The sequence below is a fragment of the Hipposideros armiger genome, unplaced genomic scaffold, assembly GCF_001890085.2.
Source record: "Hipposideros armiger isolate ML-2016 unplaced genomic scaffold, ASM189008v1 scaffold_54, whole genome shotgun sequence".
Lineage (NCBI taxonomy): Eukaryota > Metazoa > Chordata > Mammalia > Chiroptera > Hipposideridae > Hipposideros > Hipposideros armiger.
This window is the reverse complement of record NW_017731404.1, coordinates 3405179-3427653: the sequence shown is the minus strand read 5'-3', so window position 1 is coordinate 3427653 and position 22475 is coordinate 3405179.

The following is a 22475-nucleotide window of genomic DNA, read 5'->3' as shown; positions in this document are numbered from 1 at the left end:
TTATGATTCTAGTTTGCATGTGACCAAACAATGGTTTCCAGAGGTTAGGCTGCTTGTTATATGAGTTTCCTATTATTACTGTAACAAATTAATACAAACGTCATGGCTTAAAACTTCAGAAATTCATTATCTTACAGTTCAGAGGTCAAAAGTCCTCTTTTGATTCTATCAAGGTGTCAGCAGGACCGCATTCCTTTTGGAGGACCCGGGGGAGAGTCCATTTCCTTACCTTGTCTAGCTTCTAGAGTCCGTTTGCATTTCGTGGCACAATTGTAGCCTCTTCCTCCATCTCAAAGTCAACAGCATAGTATCTTCCAATTCTGTCCTTTGGACTCTGATCCCCTTCTTGGGATATTGCCTCCCCACCCCAGATAATCCAAGATAATGTTCCACCTCAAGGTCCTTAATTTAACCACAGCTGCTAAGTCCCTTTTGCTAGTAAGATAGTCACAGGTTTCAGGGATTAGGGACACCGGCATCTTTGGGGAGCCATTACGTTACCTACCACCCATGCTCAATCTCACAAAGATAGTTAGTGGTGATGGAGACCTGGATTCAAATCCACTTCTATCTGACCCCAGAGTCTACACTACGGACCACGGTGGCGTTTCACCTTTCACAAATAGCACACAAACAGAATTCAAGTCATCGGGGGGATTATTTTAGGAGCAGGGGCAGGGACCACCGCAAACATTAGTCAGTGGGAATTGTAAGCAGATTAACAAAGCACTGTGCCATAAGTTATCCAATGACACATGAAACGCTTTGTTATAAAGAATGCTTCTACATCGTGGTTATCTTATTTTCATGACCAATTGAGAAGGGGAATTCTTCAGGCTTCCAACACTGAAATGAAGCTTCTCTGATCACATAGATTAGCCTACAGCCAAATGGTGAGGAGACAGAATGAAAGGATATTTTTGCCAGAAGAAAGGAGACAAATAAGCACACATGAATACCACAGTTTGGGCTATTGTCCTCACACAAAACACCCCCAAATCTCAAGGATCCGTTTTCAAACTTAACTGGCTCTACGAAGCCACATGGATAAAATGGGGTTTGGAGGGAAAGTAAAGCTTGGATCTCCAGGCTTGTGAGAGAAGGAAGGGGGATTTATTTACTTAGGTAAGGGGGTTTCAAAACAGGAATCTAAAAAAATTCATGCATAAAATAGCCCAAGGAAAATGGTAAAGAATAAAACAAATAGTTCCAAATGAACTCGCTGTGCATTCTCATCTAATGGTCTTGTCACTCATTTCTCAGTTAATCAAGTTGCAAGGTAAGAGTTAAACTAAACAGCCGTGCAAACAGCCTGTTCAAAGGGTACGCAACAGAATGGACTGCACAAGAATGCCTCGCTCCCAACTCACATGCCAAAAAACCCTGTTACCTGAGGGCTTCCTCTGACTGCTAAGTCCACCCTGCCTGCACCATGGCAAGCCTGAAGTGCCAGAGAATTGACGCCCCCCAGGAGCGGCCCTCAACCAGTGACTGGTGGAAACTGCTGTAGAAACACCCCAGCTCCCTCACCCCGACATGGATAAGTCACAGATGTGTGTTCTACTCTGTCTCCCAAGGCTCCCCAGCAGGCTAAAGCTTCAGGTATCCAGAGCAGTCACTTCCTTGACAACATATATTTCCACCCGGCTCACTTTTCCACCCCCCTCCCACGCTCCTTGGCTTTGTCACCATGTCACCACCCTCCTCCAATCCTGGTCTCAGCATTGACTCCCAGCTTAGGTTGCCAGGTTGCCAGGTTGCCAGGAAGGTGGTATCCCTGGTTTAAACATGTTTGCATATTCGTAGGGCTCAGGCTCTACTCCTGCTTGTTTCTCATCCTGGGGCTGGGTCCCTACCCACAAGATGGCAGGACTGAAAGGGGAAGTGGAACAGTACTCCATTCTCAGAGTGATGAAACAAATGATTCACCTTCAGCACTGAAACTGGTATTAAAGGAAACTTGAGGTAATCTTCCGAGCAGAGCTTGGGGGCACCTGTGACTTAGATGGAACTGCTCTGTTTCATACTTTTAAAAATTAAGCTCCACGCTAAAAGCTTTGAACAATAAATCTCCTCGAGGCACACTGCTCTAGGGACAAATACACGGGGACATTTTCAAAGAGGGTGTTTGGTCTATCACTTGGTATCTCTTTCCACTGAGGAAGGAAGTCCTTTTGTTTCCACTAAGAAATCAAGTCCACCTGGACCTCTCTGAAGGTTCAGGATTTCTTCAGCTCTCCCCTACTGCCACCTCTTAAAGACTGCACATCACTTCCTTTCAAAAACAACCCTTTGGGAGTTGGAAGCAAATTGTGTATTAGTAATCGCCATTGTTTCTTAAGCCCTTTCCTCGTGAGCTGAATAAAAAAGAATCAAACAAATAACAACAAAAAAGAACCCATCTGGCTGTGTAATTAAAATACAACTTCAAATCTGTTCTCTTTTCCTTCACGGAAAACTGTGTAATAATAGTTGAGCACTTACTATGGTCCAGCCATTTAAATTCACTGAATAACCTCACTGAACGACCCCATAAATAACATTATTCTATTTTACAGATGCAAAGTTCGAGAAGTAAAGCTTAAAAACTTGACCAAGCTCACCTAAATAGCAGCATTGGGATTTTTAATCTAAGAGAGTCTGACTTTAGAATTCTCCACTCAGAAACCTAAGTATAATTTAACTGACCAACATCATCTGAGTAAAGCTGATCATTATTCCACAGGATATCAGGTAACAAGACTCAGAACATATAAAAACAGCAGGTCGCCAGAAAGAAAAATCCAACGAAAAGGAAAGAATTGTTGCAGATATCCAGAGAAGTTTTTACCTAAGATTCTGCAATCATAAACTTTGTTTCTCATTTGTATATCAAACATGCACACACCTACAAGAGAATCTTGGAGGAACCTGATGGGTAGAAAGTTGATAGTAAAGCCAGGTGTAATTGAATGAACAGGAAAACGAGACTTTCTCTCACTGCAGAAAGGGACCCACGGCAGTGAATCCAACACAGGGGCTGTCAGACATCCCAGCTCCCACAGAAGTGCTTGTGCTGAACTCTCCTCACTGTACCCACCTACCTCATGCGTTAAGCCAGGTCGCAGGCTGCCCTGCTTCGACTTTGAGCTCCAATACTCGCTATCGTTGTTGTAAAGACTGAAGGAGAAATTCATGCAAATGACATGAATCCGCACACTCAGTGAGCGTTCAGGAGTATGCTTCTGCCCTCGCCTGCACCCTGAGCATGCCGGGCAGGTGTGCAGTCACCTCTGGCCTCGGGCTCTACCCAGCTGCTGTGGTGCCTGGCTCAGTCACAGCCCAGAGCACAGGGGAAGAACCCTCAGTCTGGGAACAGGCCTCTGCTTTGAGTTCCAGAGAGGGACAATCACATTAATGGTACAAGTATTCACAGGACTCCAAGGTCAGGGGTGTCCCCTCTCACTCCCAGCCAAAGGTGAGATCTTGCAGTGAAGAGCTTAGGGGACAACCCAGCTGTGGGTTCAGAGGTTCTCATGGTGCTTTTGGGGGAGCCCTGAGCTGTAAGAGAAGGCTGATAACCAGGAGGAGAAGGCCTGTTTACGTGGGTGTTTAGGAAACCAAAGGGGGGGCCCAGAACACGGCCTCTTGCTCCAGAGGCTCATCATAATATCTTCTGTTGATCGAAGATTCTTTACAGAAATTATTCCTAGTCTTCATCATGACTCAACAAAACGCAGCCCATTTCACAGACTGGATCGATCTCAAGTTTCAACTCACCTACCACAATGCCCTAGCCAGGAAGACGTAGATTGGGACGAGAACTCGGCATCCCGGTCCAGAACACCACAATCTTTCTACTTCCTCCCTGTGCCTCTCTTGAATGGTTAGTGCTTCCACAGAGAGACCTGAGATCAGTGTGTTGTAAAACACGGAGATGGACCCAGGTCCCCTCTAGGAAAGACCTCGCTGCCCAGCTGTCTCTTCTTGAATTCAGGGATCGCAACAGCTGCGAAATGCCAACTGGCTCCAGGTCCCACCCTCAGAGCAGCTGGCAGAGGGATACGATGAGGTGGGACATTTCTGCCCCACGCAGGGCACTGTGATGGGTGACGCCAGCCCATAGCTCCCCACAGGGCTGACCGAGGCTCCCCTGGGTCTGCATTTCAGTTGTACTCCTGCCTTTGCCCAATCCTGCCTCCTACCCATCTGTTCACAGGTGTTGACCTCAATAAACACCTTGAACTTCCAATTCTGCCTCAGGGCCTGCTTCCAAAGTACCCAACCTGCACCACAAAGTGAGGCCCTTTAAGCCACAGGGAGGTGGGCTCAGGTCGTACAACTCAGAAGTCCAGTTTCAGCGTCAAAAGACCTCGGTTGAACCCCTAGGGCATTCAGCTCCTACCTCTGTGTCTGGCAAACCAGGCAACCTCACTGAACTTCGTATGAAAATAAAGACCAGTCGTACTTGATGGCTTCATCGATCAAGACACTGCCAACAAAAATCACAGCACATCCTACGATGGTCGCCACTGTTATCCTGAGGGCCCCCCGCCCTCCGCTACAGGTGAGTGTTATTGTGTGGCGTGGGAAGAGGCTCTTGCCTTCCCAGTGACTCAGCTCCCCTCTCCCTAACGGAGAGCAAATGCCATTCTTTTCCAAAAGTCTCCAACACCAGCAGCCCCAGCAGCGGCAGCAAAGTAAGGAAACTTGTTATTCTTGTATAGCAGAGCTGCAGCATATAATTAAATCATTAAGAGACAAATTAACTTCTCTCACGAAACTCTTCTCTTAATATTTGTGGGCAAACCCGTCAGCATCATGCCAGTAAATCCCGAAATCTCTTTGCAGGCAGAACGAGGAACTACAGCATCCAAGGCCAGGGGTGGGGTGGGGTGTGTGGTGCACAGGTGGTTTGACCTGTGGAGACGTGGGATGGGGGGGTGAGAAGCTGATGGGACGTGAATGACATGCTGTGACAGGATTTCACAACCCCTTTCAAAATACAGCTGCCAAATCTCCCCTACCTAGAGCCAACAATAAATCTGTTATTGTCCCAGGAAAACCATTCAAGAGCTTTGGGTTTCTCATTCATTCTGTCCTCATAGACTCTACTCAATTCTGCAGAATTCATGCAGTTGGAGTTGTTTGGTTTTGGATGGGGCATAGCTGGGGGTGGGGGGGGGTGGCGATTGGGTACATAGAAGCAGGCACCGGCCAGTGGTGTTCTTTGTCACTATTTATTTAGTGGGGTTTTCAGAATAATGAATATGAAGTCGGTTTCGATTCTGTAGCCAAATATATATTTACGCTATTGACTCAAATTCAAGCTGACCAATCTGTTCCACTGTCTGCGGCCTCCAATTCATTCAGGCCTGAGCGTTCCCGTCAATATGTTGATCATTTATATGATGACCCTGCTCAAACCATTTAATAAAATGTAAACAACACGAAAGTGTATTGGAAGCCAACATAACTCATTATGGCCGCTTATACGCTCATCAAATTCCGGAGGGGGGTGCCTGACCCGACTGCACGTTTCCTCCGGAGTCATACAATAATTTTAGCTGTGAAAGGAAATTTTATGGCATGTAAGATTAGCCCACACTAATGCAAGGTCAAAAATAATAGAATCAATAGGCAAACTCAATACTGTTAACATTTTGAGAAAATTACTACCAGAAAACAATGTCAACAACAGATTGAAATGGGTCTCCAAAGCCGTCCCATTGATTTTCTTTCACTTTGGTGGCAATCTAACTCTTTCTTTTATGCAATATGGAATTTTTAGTCGTTTTTTTTCCAGCTCTGCTTTAAACATGGAATATTTCTGTTGTACTTTTTTTTTTGATGGATGTCAAACATTACATGTGTCAAAAAATTTGGATGGTTGTTCATATTGAAGGGAATATGGAGACTTATTCCATCACATAAAGCCTGTAGCAAGTCTTTCATTTAGGGCTCAGTTGATAAATTTAGGAGCTATTTTAATTATAGCAAGCAGCCAAGTTCAAATGTAAACGGTGTCATTAATAGATTACTAGCTAACTAAAAGCCTTAGACTGAAAACACATGGCCTTGGGAATGGTTTTACATTGGACATATTGTCATCATCCTTCTTGTTGGAAGGGGTGGCTACAATCTGACAGATCCATGTTCTTCAGTAAGTAGCCAAACTTTACCAATGGAATAGCAACCCCAACCCGCCCCAGACTTCCACTCCAGTCTTCCCATTTTAGTCAATGGCTCCATCAGCTCCATCACCACAACCTTGGGAATTATCAATGATTTTTTTCTCTTTTCCTCTACCCACAGCTAATCCATCAGCAAGGTCTGGCAGTTTTACATCCAGATTATATCCTGGACCCACCCACTTCACTCCATCTCTGGCTTTTCATTGCCATAGCCTCTTCGCTATTCTCCCAGTTTCCATTTTCTACCCAATGGGACATAATAATCACTTTAAACCACAAGCTAAATTACACGATACTCATCCTTACTAGTCTTTCATGGGTGCACGTTGCACTTAATATAAAGTCCAGACCTCCTTACCATGGCCTACAAGGCCCTACGGGGTCTGGTCCCAGCTTACCTCTCCCCACCTAACTTTCTCACTTCAGCCTCGTTGGTTCCTCTCATAACCTACAACACGCCAAGCTTACTAGTATTTCAAGGCCTTTCCCTGGGCTATTTCTTCTTCCTGGCATTCTTTTCTCCCAACCATTCCATCACAGGTTTCTTCTCTTGAGCCAGGTCTCAGTTCTAGAAGAGCCTTCTCTGAACATGTTATCAAAAGGATGCCCGTGGCCTCACCCACCTACCTTCTAATTACTGTCATCATCTTCGTCACTTTCATAAAGAAGTTGACATGTATAACTATGACTTGAGTGTATAAAATGGGGGGGTGGGGTAGGCAAAGCAGGTAATAGAAATAATTTCCTCTAACATATAATCCTCTTGTTCTCAAGTTTCACTCCTACTGATAGCAGAAATCCCCTAGTTCATTAATTAAGGGCATCGCTGGTGTATTTGTTAAATTTTCTTTTGGGTAATTTTCCAACCTTTTGGAGTTTCTCCCCAATCTCAGGTTCTTGCCTCTTCCCAAGATGCATTGGAGCACCAGGGAAAGGTTATGTCCTGATAGTTCTGGGAAGGTATGTCTGGCTTATGAGCATCCCTTCTACCCTGGTTCCTTCTGTTCATGGTCCTCAGGCATCACCCTCCATCCTTACTGCAACTACTGTCATATAGTGCAGCCTCCTTACTCAAGGGGCATTCTTAGGCTGGTGTCCACCAAGATGGAATTGAACCCACCCACTCCGTTGGGCTCTGTGTTGGCACCTGGTGTTAATGAGCACAGATATCACCATTACCTGTAGGAATGAAGTCCTAATCACTTAAACTTCCTTTTCTTGAACCTGGTCTTTTTTCAGGCAAATGGTTCATCCACTTCTACATCCCTTGGTATGTTGGTTGGTTGTTCCCCAGGGTACCATGTATGCTGCCCCATGCTGGAGGCTGGGGGCTCTGTGAGCCTCCCAGGCTGACCCATGGTGCTCTCCTGCCCCAGGCCATGTCAGAGGCACTCTTGTGCCCAATACAGTGCTTCCCTGAAGGACATACATTCTCACCAAACTTCAAAATAAAGAGTTGTGTTCTAGACCCAAATTCTAGGTGGCCTTAAACCTGGAACCAGGATATTCCTGTCAGAACTACTGCTCTCCCCTGTCCTGGCCACATTTCTGGGCTCCTTCTCCTGGGCTCCGAGGGCTTTTCCTGTTCCATGCAATCAGAAACTTCTCTGAATTCATGTCGTCACCTTTCCCACTCTAAGTTTTCCTTTGTGGTCTGCCTATCAAGCCTTGGTTTCTGAGATGTAAAAGCCCACTTGGGGAAATACCCAGAATAACAGTGTTTTCCTAGGTATTCTGGCTTTTAAGGCTATATTCTTACTAAATATCTATTTTGAAACTCAAACATAAGAATTGTAATTTAGAGAATTATTCAATGAGTGTTGCTTGAAGATTTTTAATTTTTTTTTGAAGCCACCTCAAAATTGCAGAAAATTTCCCCCAAAAAAAGATTCTTTTTACCCCTGAATTATAACATTAGACTATGCACCTGATACCCCAAACATCTTACTGTGTATTTCCTACACACAAGAACATTCTCTTATATAATCACAATCAACCATCAGAATCAGAAAACTAACATGAAATATGCCTGTCACCGCATCCTCAGATCCTGCTCAAGTTTCTCTTACTGTCCTAAGAGTGTCTTCGGCAGTAAAAGGATTAAGTTCAGTGCCACCCCTTGCATTTCACTCTCATGCCTCTATCCTCTTCCGTTTCAAACAGTCCCTTGGTCTTCTCTACACTTCCATGACCTTGACACTCTGAAAAATTATAAGCCAGTGATTTTGTAGACATCCACTGGCACTTCTGCTGCTGTGTGACATACTAGAGCATCATCTGAAGCCATGGGTAAGAAGACAGACTTCCAGGGTCACATTGTGTCTCCACATGCCCGGATGGCATGGTCACTGGCTATTTATTTAAGCACCCTGTGCCTTGGTTCCCTTGCCAGGAGAATGAACGTCACCATTGTGCTTATTCTCTGGAGCTGTTGGAAGGACACTGTCCTTCCTGCAAACTCAGAGCTTGAGTTGTCTGGGAATGTATGACCCCGGGCCACAGTCATGACAAAGGACTGGTAGGTGCAAGGAGTATCAATACGCCAGCTTCCTTGTCCCTGATTGGGGCAGTCTGAGGCAGAGTCAACACTCCAAAGCGCTCCTGGGGGCTCAGGCCAAGCCACCTTCCCCAGGGCCACTGAGATGGCATGCTTGTTGCTCTGCCTCCTTCCCTCCCTGGCCTTATTTCCCTGCTCCCCTTCTGCGAGCACTTCTTCATAATTTATTTTCAAACAAGTCCTCATCTCAGGGCCTGCTGCTGGGGAGCACAATCTAAGACAGTTTCCATTTGTTAAAAGAGCAGTTTGCCCGCCACATCAAGAACAAATAGCATGTAGACCAGCTCAGAAGCTGCCAGAGTTGTCCGGATGGGAACCACGTGGGCAGTGAACACACATAGAATCTACTTAGAGGTATCGTCTACAGGACTGGCTTCCAAATAGGATACAGGGAATAAGGAAAAGAAACACATCAAGGACGAATCATTAGATGTATGCAAATTGTTTCACATGAGGAGCAAAACAGCACTTTCGCTTGGGAGAGCTTAAAATCTCAGTAATAATACGAAACACAGTCGGTTACAAGGGCTGCAGACACGCAATAGAATTTCATCGCCGGTACCACAGTCTCATAGTGGGAAATTACAATGGCTCGAATTTAATAGGTTTTATTTTTCAAAGTGAATATTTTGCTCTTACAATCTCTCACTGCCAATGATGCTCTCGGATTAGAATGAATCAGTCTTCTTTTATCTAGAAACAAGGACCTTGGCAATTTACATAGACATGTTAGCTTTATCCAAGTGAAACAAAGACCACTTGCACCCCTCTTCCTTCTTTATGTTCTAACCCTTTAATGACCTCAGAAAAGGCTTCAGTGTCTTTTCATTTTAGCAAGCTAATGATGTTATAGTTGTCTCCTCTTATGCACGGGAAATATGTCCCCAGGCTCCCAGTGGATGCCTGCAACAGTGGATAGAACCCTATAGATGCTATTTTTTCCCTATACATGCATACCTAATATAAGGTTTCATTTATAAATTAGGCACAGTAAGAGATTAACAATAAAAGCTAATAATAAAATAGAACAATTATAACAATGTACTGTCATGAAAGTCACGTGAATACGGTCTGTCACAAAATATCTTCTTGTGCTGTACTCACTCTTCTTGTGATGATGTGAAATGATAAAATGTCTTATTAAATCTAAAACTTTTTCACCTTTTCACTTACAGGAAGCACTTTACAACTTTACAACTCTTTGGCATGACGGAACTGCCAGCATCACCACTATTACACTTTGGGGCCATTATTCAGTAAAATAAAGGTGCCTTGAACATAAGCACCACGATACCACGGGAGTTGATCTGATAACCGAGAGGGCTGCTAAGCGGCTAACAGGTGGAGACTGTCTACGACGTGGGGAAACTGGACAAAGAGATGAGTCATGACCCCGGGACGGATGGGGCAGGACGGGGCAAGAGTTCATCAAGCTACTCAGAACGGCGCACAATTTAAAACTGATGACTTGTTCTCTTCTGGAATTTTCCATTTCATATTTTCAGACCGCCGTTGACCGAGGTAACTAAAACCATGGCAAGTGAAACTGAGGATAAGGGGGGAACTGCTGCACAGAAAGGAAAACATGGGGGGTAGGTGTTGGAAGACCTGAGTTCCAGTCTGCCAACCCCAGAGCTTGGGTGAGTCACCTAACGTCTGATCGCCAGGATCCCAACTGATGGGATCCGTGCATTCTGCAAATATTTATTGAGCAGCTACTATCTGTCAGGCTCAGTTATATAGTGGGGATCCAGGGATCAACAATGATCATGCTCGTCCCTGACCTCACAGAGCTCACGCGGGGATAAAATTCTCCATCCTTATCCACAAATGAAACACGTGTTTGTGGCAGAAATGTTTTGTAAAATTAGTGGGCCAGGCAAGTACAAGTGTTATGAGTATTTGTGTCACTTCTCTATCTGTAAACTATTAAATGTTTCCTTTGAAACGTTTTATATGAATAACTACAATTCAAATGCTTTTCTCGTGCCTGCTGAAAAAATGGTCACATACGGTTGTGGAGGCCCACAATCCTCCATCTGGAACCCGTTGGGCCCAGTAGATTTCAGGACTCAGGGCTTACTGGGATCTCAGGTAATTCGGTACAGGTATAAGTAACACTCCCAAGGGGACTGGGGCAGATTCTTGGGATCAAACCCAACATTTTTGCCATAAAACATATAAATATCCCCACTCACCAGAATGAATAAAAACTATATCTACACTCATGTCAGTTTAATTCAATTGTGGCCATCGAGTGAATTATTAAAAACTTTAAAATAAACCAACTGTGGTGTTCAGGTCGCTTTAGGATTTCAGAATTACATTTAAGAAATGATGGTCCTAGAGCACATATTGTTTGAAATAAGTAGGACATGGGTTGGGGCCTAAAACCCAAATTTATCAAAGATATTCATTACAATTGCATTTGCTATAATGGTATTTGACCTATAGATGACCTACCTTAATAAATAAACTTAAAGCACCTCCAGGTCCATTAATATTTCATTGATCCATAAAATACTCCCAAGTACTTATATTTATCAGCCTCATAGAAAGCTGGGCCTGATGTCGAAACCACACACACACACACACACACACACACACACACACAGGCGACTTCGCTCTTGTGTCTGGCTCATAACGCACATGAACCTCAGTAGTCAGCTATAATGTAATTCTGAAGGCCCCAGGAGGGACCAGTGAGAGATGGCATGACAGAATGGGACCATGCCATCTGGTGGGCTGGCTTTTCACATGCTCAAGATAGCAATAACCAGAGAGATCTCTTTACAGTGCAAATTGGAGCCAATGACTTCCTCTTTTTTTTTTTTCCAAGATTTTTATTGGGGAATTGGGGGATGGGAACAGTGCTGGGGAATTGGGGGAAGGGGAACAGACAAGTTGCTGTCCTTTTGTTCTTCAGTCTAGTTGTGGAGGACGTTGTTTCGCTGTCCCAAGTTGACACCATCATTGCGCTCTTCCCAGGTGAGGCAGATCAGTCGCCAGCTTCTGGACGGCCGCTCACTGCGGCTGCTGGCCGCTCACGCTGGCTGCTGGCTGCTCACTGCAGCAGGGGCTGCAGCCTTCGCTGTTGCCGGCGACTCACGGCAGCCCAGCTCCAGGTTGAGCTGTTGTTCAGCATCTTAGCTGTAGAGGGCAGTGTCACTGGCCCTCATATGTGGGATCCGAACCGGGGCCCTCTGGCGTCCCAAGCCAGCTCTCAACCAACACGCCACTCAGCCGGCCCAATGACTTCCTCTTAATATCCCCACCCCAAACCCCTCCCCTTGGCTTCCCACAAGATCTAGAATAAGGCTAACTTCCTTATCTTGGTCTGGCACCGTCTGACCTCATTTTTCTCCATTTTCCTAGATGCTCGCATGACCCTGGTCTTCTAATTCACACAACTCCCACCCGCCTCCTTACCTTTGCCTGAAACACCTGAACAGGCCCCACCCTTCACACAAATGACTCCACCTCATCGCCCAGGCTGCAGATCACATGCCAACCACACACACACAGAATCCTTGACTCCTGATCACTCTGTATCACATCACCTTATTTATTGGCTTCAAATCATTACTCGCTGTACTTATGGTTTAGTTTTTTTCTTTTATTGTGTCTTTCCTTGGATTGCTTAGAATTTGGTCTGGTGGTTGATTTTTGCCCAGGTCTTCGTTTATAAAGGTGACTAACTGATGACATGGAGAGGTGAGTGCCACTGAAAGAAAAGTTGAACGTTACTCAAGGTTCCCCTAGAAATGACAGGCACGACACACCAGGCAGGGCCACGGTGTTGGTCAGGAGGCTGGAAGAAACAAGCAAAAGACTGAGGTCGCAGCTTTTATTTGTATTTCCACAGGCAAAACCAGGCAGGGCGGGGTCAACAGCTTGGGACTGGCGAGTTGGAATCATTCCATTGGGCTTTGGGGTTATGAGGGTGTCCCCCGTTGTCCAACGCCTGGGCCTCGGTGGACTGAGAGCAGGGAAGTGCTGGTTTGGTGTGCGAAGTACCTAAGGAGGGGTTCTGCGTCTGACTCAGGATGGCAGGGGTGACGGGAACCACGGTGGCCATTAGTTTGGCTCTGTAATTGATGGATGCCAACTAGACAAACACGGAATTGAAGAAAACACAAAACAGCAGCATCTGACACCAAAACCAAAAACCAAAAATGCTTTAAATAAGATACAAGTTTATTTCTCTCGTGCATAAAAGAAGCCCAGAAGTAGCACATTTGGGCCCAGGCTGGTAGCTGTCATCAGAGGAGACGGAGGTTCCTGTCTTTCTGTCTCCCCATCCCAGCACAAGGCTCCCTCCTCAAGGTCACTTTGTATCTGTTTCCTACTGCTGCTATGACAAATTACCATCAACTTGGTGGCTTGAAACATCATAAGGTCACTATCGTACAGCTCTGGAGGTCAGAGCCTAAAATGAGTCTCCTCTGAGCAACAGCGGTTCGAGTCCCCCCCCCCCCCCCCCCCCCCCCCCGAGCTGAGCTGCCGCTGAACTGCCAACAGGTGTCAGGATGGCTCAGCTTAAAAATAAATAAATAAATAAATAAATAAATAAAATGAGTCTCAGGGGCTAAAATCAAGGTGCAGCAAGACTGCATTTCTTCTCTAGGCTCTAGGGGCTAATTCATCCCTTGTCTTTTTCAGTCTCCAGCAGCTGCCTACACTCCTTGGTTCATGGCCCCTTCCTGTAACTTGGAGCCAGTTCCGCTGGAATCCATGCTCCTTGCACGCAGGAACCTCATCTTTCATGCTTGCTTTTCACTCCAAGTGCTTGAAACAGTGCCAGGCACGTCTTGTAATATTTGTTGAGTGAGGAATGAGTCTTTTCCTTTCCATGTCTCGTGCAGAGGGTTTAAGTTGGAGGTCTTTGGACCCCCTGGGGACATTTGGCAATGTCCAGAGATATTTCTGTTGTCACAACTGGGATAGGGATGCTAGTGGCATCTGGTGGGTAGAAGCCATGGATGCGTCTCGTCACCCAACAGGGTTTAGGACAATCCCCACACCAGGTGATCCAGCCCCAAATGCCAACCATGCCAAGGATATATGGTGTCAAAGACTTGTTGGGTCCAGGAATTCTTAATTTGTTTAAAAATACCCATCAAGAACTCCTTGCTAAGACACCTGGAGTAGACTCATGCCCTCGTGTTAAATCCTGCAGGGTGAATCGTAAAGCCAGTTGTGACCTGGCCTGGGCCCTCACCTCGCCTCATGCCTCTGGACACCCCCATGTCCATCTTGCTGGAGAAGCAGCCCCTTCTTGCAGGCCACTGTACACATCGCCATATCCACGTGCTCCTCTGCTCAGGGAACCCCACTCTCCTTATTTACTGGTCTATCTTTTCAAGTCTTTTAAGATCCAGTACAAGAGCCATTTTCCTTTTGGAAGATTTTTTAAAGTTTTTTTTTTTTATCTTCCCATTTTTTTATCATGTTCTTGCCTGAATTCCCATGGTCCCCTCCTCACGGCATATGACTTGTTAGGGATATATTAGTTTACAGGGCTGTGGTTACAAAGTACCAGAAATTGGATGGCACAAAAACAACAGAAATGGATTGCCTCACAGTTCTAGGGGCTAGACGTCCAAAATTAAGGTGTGGGCTAGGCCATGTTCTCTGTGAAGGCTCTGAGCGGAGGGCCCTTTCTTCTTTCTTCCACCTTTTTGTAGCTCAGGTGTCCCTTGGCTTGTGGCAGCACTCTGGTCTCTGCCTCCATCTTCACATGGTGATTTGCTCTCTTAGTGACACTGCTCTTCTTATAAGGGACCCACCAGTCATATTAGGGGCCCAATATGACCTCATCTTAACTAATTACATCTGCAACACGACTGTTTTCAAACAAGGTCATGCTCTGAGGTATCAGGTGTTAGGATTCCAACCTATCTTTTGGGGGGATGCAATTCAACCCATAATGACTGATACAACGATAATGAAACGTGTTGTTCTCTAAAGAGAGAATAAGAGAAAATCAACCAAATTAGTTGAAGTGAAAGAAGAGAATGTATTGGTTAATATACCTGGACAGACCAACAGGTGATTGCACCTTCAGGCATGGCTGCATCCAGGAGCCCAGATGTCATCCTATGCATTTGATCTCTGTCAGCCTCTGACCTCTGATCTCCACTGTGCTTGGCTGCATTTTCAGGCAAGCATTCTCTATGTGGTAGCCCCCAGAAACTGCAGAATTGCATTACCTAGAAATACTATCAGGTGCAAGTACAACAGAGAAGAATTCATCTTCCTCTGGTTTCTCCCAAGAGTAAGATTGAAGATTATCATATTGCTTTAGGTCAGATGACCATATGAACCTATTGTTGTGCTAACTGGCTCAGCCTGGTCACATGCCCACACCTGGAGTTGGGGCTGGACATGGGGTCAGCCCTCTCTCCCACTCATGGCCTGAGAATGGAGTAGAGTGATACCATGGAAAGCCAGAAGAAGAAGAGGGGAATGGACAAGACACCAGATTTTTACCACGTGGAATTACTGTTCCTTGTTTCCTGGGAGATGGTAAGCAGGTGGGTGTAAACTACCGATTCCATCTTGTTTGATTCTGTAAGAAACACCACCAGGCAGACATAGCACATGGCACATAGTAGGTGATCAGTAAAGGTTTCTCAAATTGAACTTGGATTTTATGTTTTCTGGTATTTCTGTGGCCGTCTGTGGGCATCTCTTCCTTTCTTCTGCTCTAAGAGTCATCCATGCTCTTCAAGCAAATCCCGTTTTTCTCATCAGTGAAAAGTAGTAAGCCATTCTGAGTACTAAGCCATTTTTGCAAAAGTATGATGATACTGTGGGTGGATAAAGAATTATACTCATATAACTACTACTATATGACTGTTACTATGGTGATGACAATGTTTAAATGCCCACCTTTCTCTCAGGACCCACCACCAACATCCTCAGAAAATACATGATTTACAAATAAGAAGGTTATGCTCAAAATCTCCTCACCACTCATTTTTCTGCCATTCTAATGTCATTCGATGAACAGGTGTTGGTCAAAGACTATGTCCACAGCAATTGAGTTCACCAGCTTTTGCCAACATGTCGTAAAAGAGTCTGTGATTTGAATAAAAGTTTGTCACCCACCTAGAACTTAAGAAATGAATTTTCATCAAAAGAAAATTTAAGCGTCTGAAAGTAACCTAGCCCTGGAGCCATGAGGGTAAACTCTGGATCCAAAAGGAAACTGAAAATCAAGCACGACAATTATTTTACTAACTTATTTTAAACGGCAGTGTATCGAGAAGGCTCAGGTAAATGTCGACTGTCACACCAACAAGCAGTGCTGTCCCATCACTGACCTTTTTCTTGTTAAAACGCATGTCAATATGCAAAACAGTAGTGTGTGCCATAGCAGAGCCAATTGCACTCTCCATGTCTAGAGGTCCCCAAAATAATCTGCAGAAAATTGAATGCAAGAGACACGTATAAACAACCTTTAAAAATTGTCTTATTTGAGCTTTTGTTCCTTCATCATGCCAGCTTTTATTTGAATGAATTCAGACCCGAGTTTGCTTCAAAACAAGACACAGTCGAGTGGAAAGCCGTGACGGCAAAACATTCTGAAATACCTCATTCATACAGAGGTCACTTCTCTACCAATTTCCATTATCTCTAGACTATACTAACCCCAAACCCATCAAAAGGCAAAAGAAATGGTCCCCGGAACAGCCAGAATAGATGTTGCCAAACCCAACCGCCTTCCCAGTGAGGGAGCTACAATCAGAATCTCTGGACACTTACTTCACGGGTAGTAAAAATCGAACAATCTCAATGATCAGTCACGGGCTGGTCAGAAATCAGGCGGCACTCTCAGATTAGAATAGTTCCCAGATAGCCCAGTAAAAGGTAGCATGTAGAAAGGGGCATGGCGTTGGGAAGGCAAAGGCTCCGTTACCATCCTGATGGGACAGGGCGAAGAGGAGCTTCCAGAATCAGGAAGAAGGGAAGCTGTGTGGGCAAGACTACCTTGAGAAGAAAAATGGCCACCGAGGAAACAAACAGCCAAAGCAACCCCACAGGAAAGAAACATTCTAGCCTCACTCTCTTCCCTCTTGTTTCTCGCCAGCTTGCCCCCACAACACTGGAGGGCAAGGGAGCCAGGGGGTGCCACCCCTACAGGGCAGGAGTGGATCTGTGGGGCAAACAGAAGGTGTCTGGCACACTGATGGATAATTATGGTTTTCTCAGCCCACAGCACACGAGGAACCCACACGTGACTGTGGCTAGACATGGCACATGGCCATGCCAGGAGGGAATGTCTGATACCAGCGAAGAAGAAAAAAATTCTGACAGCAGACACACCAAGGTATTCCAGTGTGTGGGCCTTGTAAGGTTCATTCCAAGAGGCCAAATTCTGTCCCCAAAGGAATTCAAATAAAAATCCTGTGGAATGGGACCCTTCAGGGGAGGGGCCTAACTCTCCGTGGGGCCCAGAGGACATCACTGCAGTGTAGACGCCTCCATAATTTAATAACAAGTGGTCCAGGGAAGTGGACAAAGAATTCCATAAGCTCATCTTAGGGAAGCAGAGATATGTTTGGGATATTTTATAAGGTTTCTCTCCGACGTGGTTAAAATGCATTTGCTAATTCATGAAACACAATAATCACAGACAGCTTACTGAGTTCTTACGATGCACCAGGAACTTCACATGCAAATGCCATTTCACCCACATCCCAGCCTCATGAGCTGGTGTGACTCTTTCATGCTCATTTCACACATGGTGGTTAAGTCACCTGCCCAGGGTCCCCTAGCCAGTAAAATGGCATCAGGTTGAAACCAGGCACTCTAGCTGCAGAGCCTGCACCCCTAATCAGAGATGGCCTCTCTAGCCCATGCTGCGGCATGGGCTATGTGCAACGTACAACGTAAACAAGATGGTTTCTAAAAACCGGAAGACAGGGCCGGCTGAGTGGCGCGATGGTTAAGAACTGGCTTGGGGCCGGCCAAGTGGCGCAATGGTTAAGAACTAGCTTGGGATGCCAGAGGGCCCCAGTTCAGATCCCACATATGAGGGCCAGTGACACTGCCCTCCACAGCTAAGATGCTGAACAACAGCTTAACCTGGAGCTGGGCTTCTGTGAGTTGCAAGCGACGGCGTAGGCTGCAGCCCCTGCTGCAGTGGGTTGTCATGGGCTACCGTGTGTAGCCAGCAGCCAGCGTGAGTGGCCAGCAGCCGCAGTGAGCAGCCATCCAGAAGCTGGCGAGTGATCTGCCTCACCTGGGAAGAGCGCAATGATGGTGCCAACTTGGGCCAGTGAAGCAACGTCCTCCACAACTAGACTGAAGAACAAAAGGACAGCAACTTGTCTGTTCCCCTTCCCTGATTCCCCAGCACTGTTCCCATCCCCCCCAATAAAAAATCTTTTTAAAAAACCCAGAAGACAGAAGCACGTTAGTGGCACTTCAGTGGATCTACAGTACAGAAAAGGCACACGTGGTGCATGAGTTTCCCGTTGTTGTGTGACGCGTTACCACCAATGCAGCAGCTTACACCACCGCCCGCTTCTCAGGTCTTGGTGCTGTAGGCGGGAAGTGCGGGCATGCCATGGCGGGGTTCTCTACCCAGGGTCTCACCAGGCTGAAATCCAGGTGTAGCTGAGCAGCGTTCCTATCTGGAGGCTCTGGGGAGGGGTTCGTTTCCCAGCTCATTCAGATTGTTGACATAACTTAGTTCCTTAAGTGTGTAGGCTTGAAGTCCTCGTTTTCTTGCTGGTGGTTGGCAAGGGCCACTCACAGCTCAGAGAAGCCACCCCACCCCTGCGCACACACTCCCTGCCAGGGAGGGGAGATGGGGGGGGGCTCCCACCTCTGCAGACAGCATGTTGAATCTCTCTCATTCTCTGAATCACTTTCCTCAGTCCAATCTCTTTTTTCAGGGGCTCACCTGATTAGGTCAGACCCACCCAGGATCATCTCCCTATGTTAAGGCCACGGGATTACACATCTTAATTTACATCGGCAAAATCTTTTCTTCCCTAGGAGCGATATTTCATGAACTGCACGGGTTCCTCCCACAGGAGATCATATAAGGGCGAGGATCACCGAGGGTCAGCTTAGAATTCTGCCTACGACCCTGGCATTCACATAGGATGATCACAAAACTGAAGTTGGCCTCAGGACCTGCTTAGAATGTATACACACAAGTCATTAAACTTGCCACCCCGGAGTCGGACTGTACGGGTCCTCCCCGTGCTCGGCCTCTGTTATTCAAGTTGTTTCACTTCCCTGAGCCTCAGAGGAGTTTCTCTCACAGGTGGTGAGAAAAATGATAGTTCTATACCTCCTAGGGTTGTTTTAAGGAGTCAAGGTTAAGTCCACGTGACTACCTAGCAGAGTACCTGGCAAGGAGTAGGCACTGGGTAGCTCTTGGCTATTGGAATGAATATCAGCATCGCTGTTAATATCATTATTGCTATTCATATTTGAATTAGTGAACCGGAGTTGAGATAAGCCCGGACTGAGTTCCCAGCACAGCTGAGAAAAATCTGTCACTTGTGTGTTTTAACATGGATTCTGGGGGCGATAAGCCTGGTCACTGATGCATCAACTCGGGAATAAAAGCAAGTGGCCCCTGGCAAGGAAGGAGCAACAACATCTCACATTCCAGCTCCATCGACAAGGTGGCTTATCGCTCTTTATAGATTCCTCAGATGCACAAAGGCTCCCAGGGAGGGAGGCCTGAGCTGCCCTAATAGATGGACGGAGACATTCCCCAAAGCACCTAGTCTCCACCCAAAGCAACAGAACCCCTCCCCTGGAACCCCCACGCGCATCTATTTAAATTATCCCAAGCTCCTCATTTGCATTCGTTTTAATTTAAACAACTTGTATGTCAGGCTACTTCCTACAAGATACAACTCACTGCTGCTCCTTCAGCTTCTTCATTCAAAGGAAGCCACTCCAGGGGACCAGGCGTGGGGGCTGTGTCATTATTGGGGAATGTATCCTTTCTAGAAGCACCGCCCCCTTGAACTGGTGGGGGGGGCCAGGAAGTGGTTTGTGATTTCATCTTGAGCAGTGGCCACCAATGTAGACAATAGGCAGGGGGGAAAAATGCAACATTTGACCTATTTATACTAATTTTCATACTAAAAATGAGAAAGGAATTGAGCTTTGTTATAGTTTAATAAGCAGCTTGCCACCTGTCTCAGGCTGAGGGGTTGCATGCAGTGTTCCAGGAATCCTGAGAGAAGATGGGAATTCTACAGCGGTGGGGGAGGAGTGCTGGGGGTCCCCATGGCGTTCTTCCCTCTCCCCAACAGCTTCTTGAGGTTTCTCACAATTTACACGGGCCTGGTAATGTGGATTCACAGATGGCATTACCCACTCTTACTATAGCAGCAATAATGAGAACTTTTTTTCACATGAAATATCTTGCTATACGCCACAATTCAGACATGTATTTGCAACTGGCTAAGTGCATAGTTTCCAATGCTTTAAAAACAGAAAAGAAAGAAAATACACCATTGAAATGAAGACTCAGAATATTTTTAAAGCACATACTGTCAGGCATTCTCCAGCTACCTTGAACTATGAATTTAACCTTCAAACCATCCCAGTGGTTGCGTCAACACTGCCAGTCATTCACACCCTAGTGTGAAATACCATCACCAGCCCATCCAGCTCCTGAGGGAGATTTTTCTGGACCACAAGGGAAATTTGTCTGAAGATGTTTTATTTGAGAGTCTTTCGGCAGTCAGTGTCAAAAACCTAATTTAATCTGACTTAAGCACAAAGGGGCTTTTGTTGTCTTACATACCACGGAAGCGTCAATGATAAGACTACCTTCAAGCTGGGCTAGATCCGGCGATTCCAGGATTTCCTTAGGCCTCTTTCTTCATTTCAGAGGCCTGCTTTCCCTGACACGTGCTGTATTCTCTTGCTGCCCACTCTCCCTTAATAGTAACGAAGCACCAGGCTTGCATCCTGTAGGCTCATCCTGTGGTCCTAGTGAAAAGATGGCGGCTTGTTCTCAGTGGAGAACCACCATTGGCCACACTTGGGTCAGTAGTCGCACCTGGAGCCAGACCGAGGTGTCCTCTCTCTCCAGGCCGCACGGACTGTGATGAGGGAAGCATGACTCCCCAAAAGGAAATTTGAGGAGCTGGTCCTGGAAGGAGGAGGACTGGGGCAAGCAAAGCAACAGATGTGTATTTCAGGGGGGTACAGAGAAGGGGTGATGAGGCCGTGGAGCCCACCGCCCCCGCCCCCCGGGCTCTCAGGAGCCATCGTGGAGTACCAAGCCTGCCATGTGGCAAACAGACAAATGAAAGCTAAACCAAGGAGCTGCGAGAAGCCAGAAGGTCACACAAGGACAGTGGAAGCGCCTGCCCTGCTGATTCAGAAAGACTGGCGATTCCTGCAAACTTGAAAGTTCCAGAGCACTGGGACCTCAACTGGGCTGCGAGGGACACCTCGGCTCCATCTGCGCACCCTCCTCCAGGTCCAAGGAGAGGCCGGACGTCACAGGTGGTGCTGCTGAACCTGGAGCCGACTCCCTTCCGCCGCCGCACCACCTGGTGGCGGGTGATTCGAGTGGCAGGAAGGGCTTCACTTCTCTGCGCTTCATTTCCTGGTCAGGCGAATGGAGCTGATCACAGTACCAACCTCTCGGCTCCCAGCCAGCGTTAAATGAGATGGTGTTCTCTTCAAGGGCTGCCTCATGGAACACTTAAGACGGTGGGGAGTGGGACCCCACTGCTTGAAAGGAGTGTATGCTCTCCTACCCACCGGGTATAGGTAAACTTGGGCGATTTGCTTAACTACTCTGAAATTGTTTCCTTGCCAGGAAGAAGTAAAATCGATAAGAGTACTTGCCTCCTACTTTTGTTTTGTTTTGTTTTGCTTTGTTTTCCTGTGGGGATTGTCATCTCAGGGGTTCTGCCCTGTGTCTGCCGGACAGTAAGCACTCAGCACACAGGGCTGGTCTCATGGGGGTTCTGCTCTCACTGGGTTGCAAGTTCCATGAGGACAGGGTTTTTCATCTGAGTTGCTGCTGTCACTTAGAATAGAGCCTGGCACATAACAGCTGCTCAATACACACTTGTTAAGTGACCAGTCGAATATTCATCATCAGTTGCAATTCTGCTGCCTCGGCCCTCAGTTTTCTCATCTACAGCTTCCCATTTTCCCCACATTTTCTGATTGGGATGTTTTATTCAGCAAATAGCTACGGAGCACCTATTTTGTTTCAGATACTGACCTGCACTCTGGGGATAGAGCCGTGGGCGAGACACGCATAGCAGCTTCTCCTAGGAGTGTGTAATCCCTCAGAGAGAGAGAGGGAGGTGGACTTTCCTCCAGGAGGTGATAAGGTCTATGAGAGAAAGAAAATCCGGGGATGACATGGAGCTGGGGGTGGGGAGTTCAGAGTGGGCGATCCGGGAAGGCTCCTGAGAAGGTGGCTTTTGAGCTGAAGTCCAAAAGGAGCCAGCCATGGGAAGACCTACCAGGAGAGGATTCAAGATAGAAGTTGTGAGGTGGTGTTATGGGTTGAATCGCGTCCCCCCATTAGATATGCTGAAGTCTTAACTCTCCATACTTGTAAATATGACCTGATGTGGAAATAGGGTCTTTGAGGATGTCCTCAGGTTAAGATGTGGTCATCGCCTCCAGAACTATAAGGGGACAGACGCTGTTGTTTTTAGCCACCCATTTCCTGGTACCCGGCTAGCGCAGCCCTAGGAAATGAATGCAGGTGGGAAGAAGCTTGG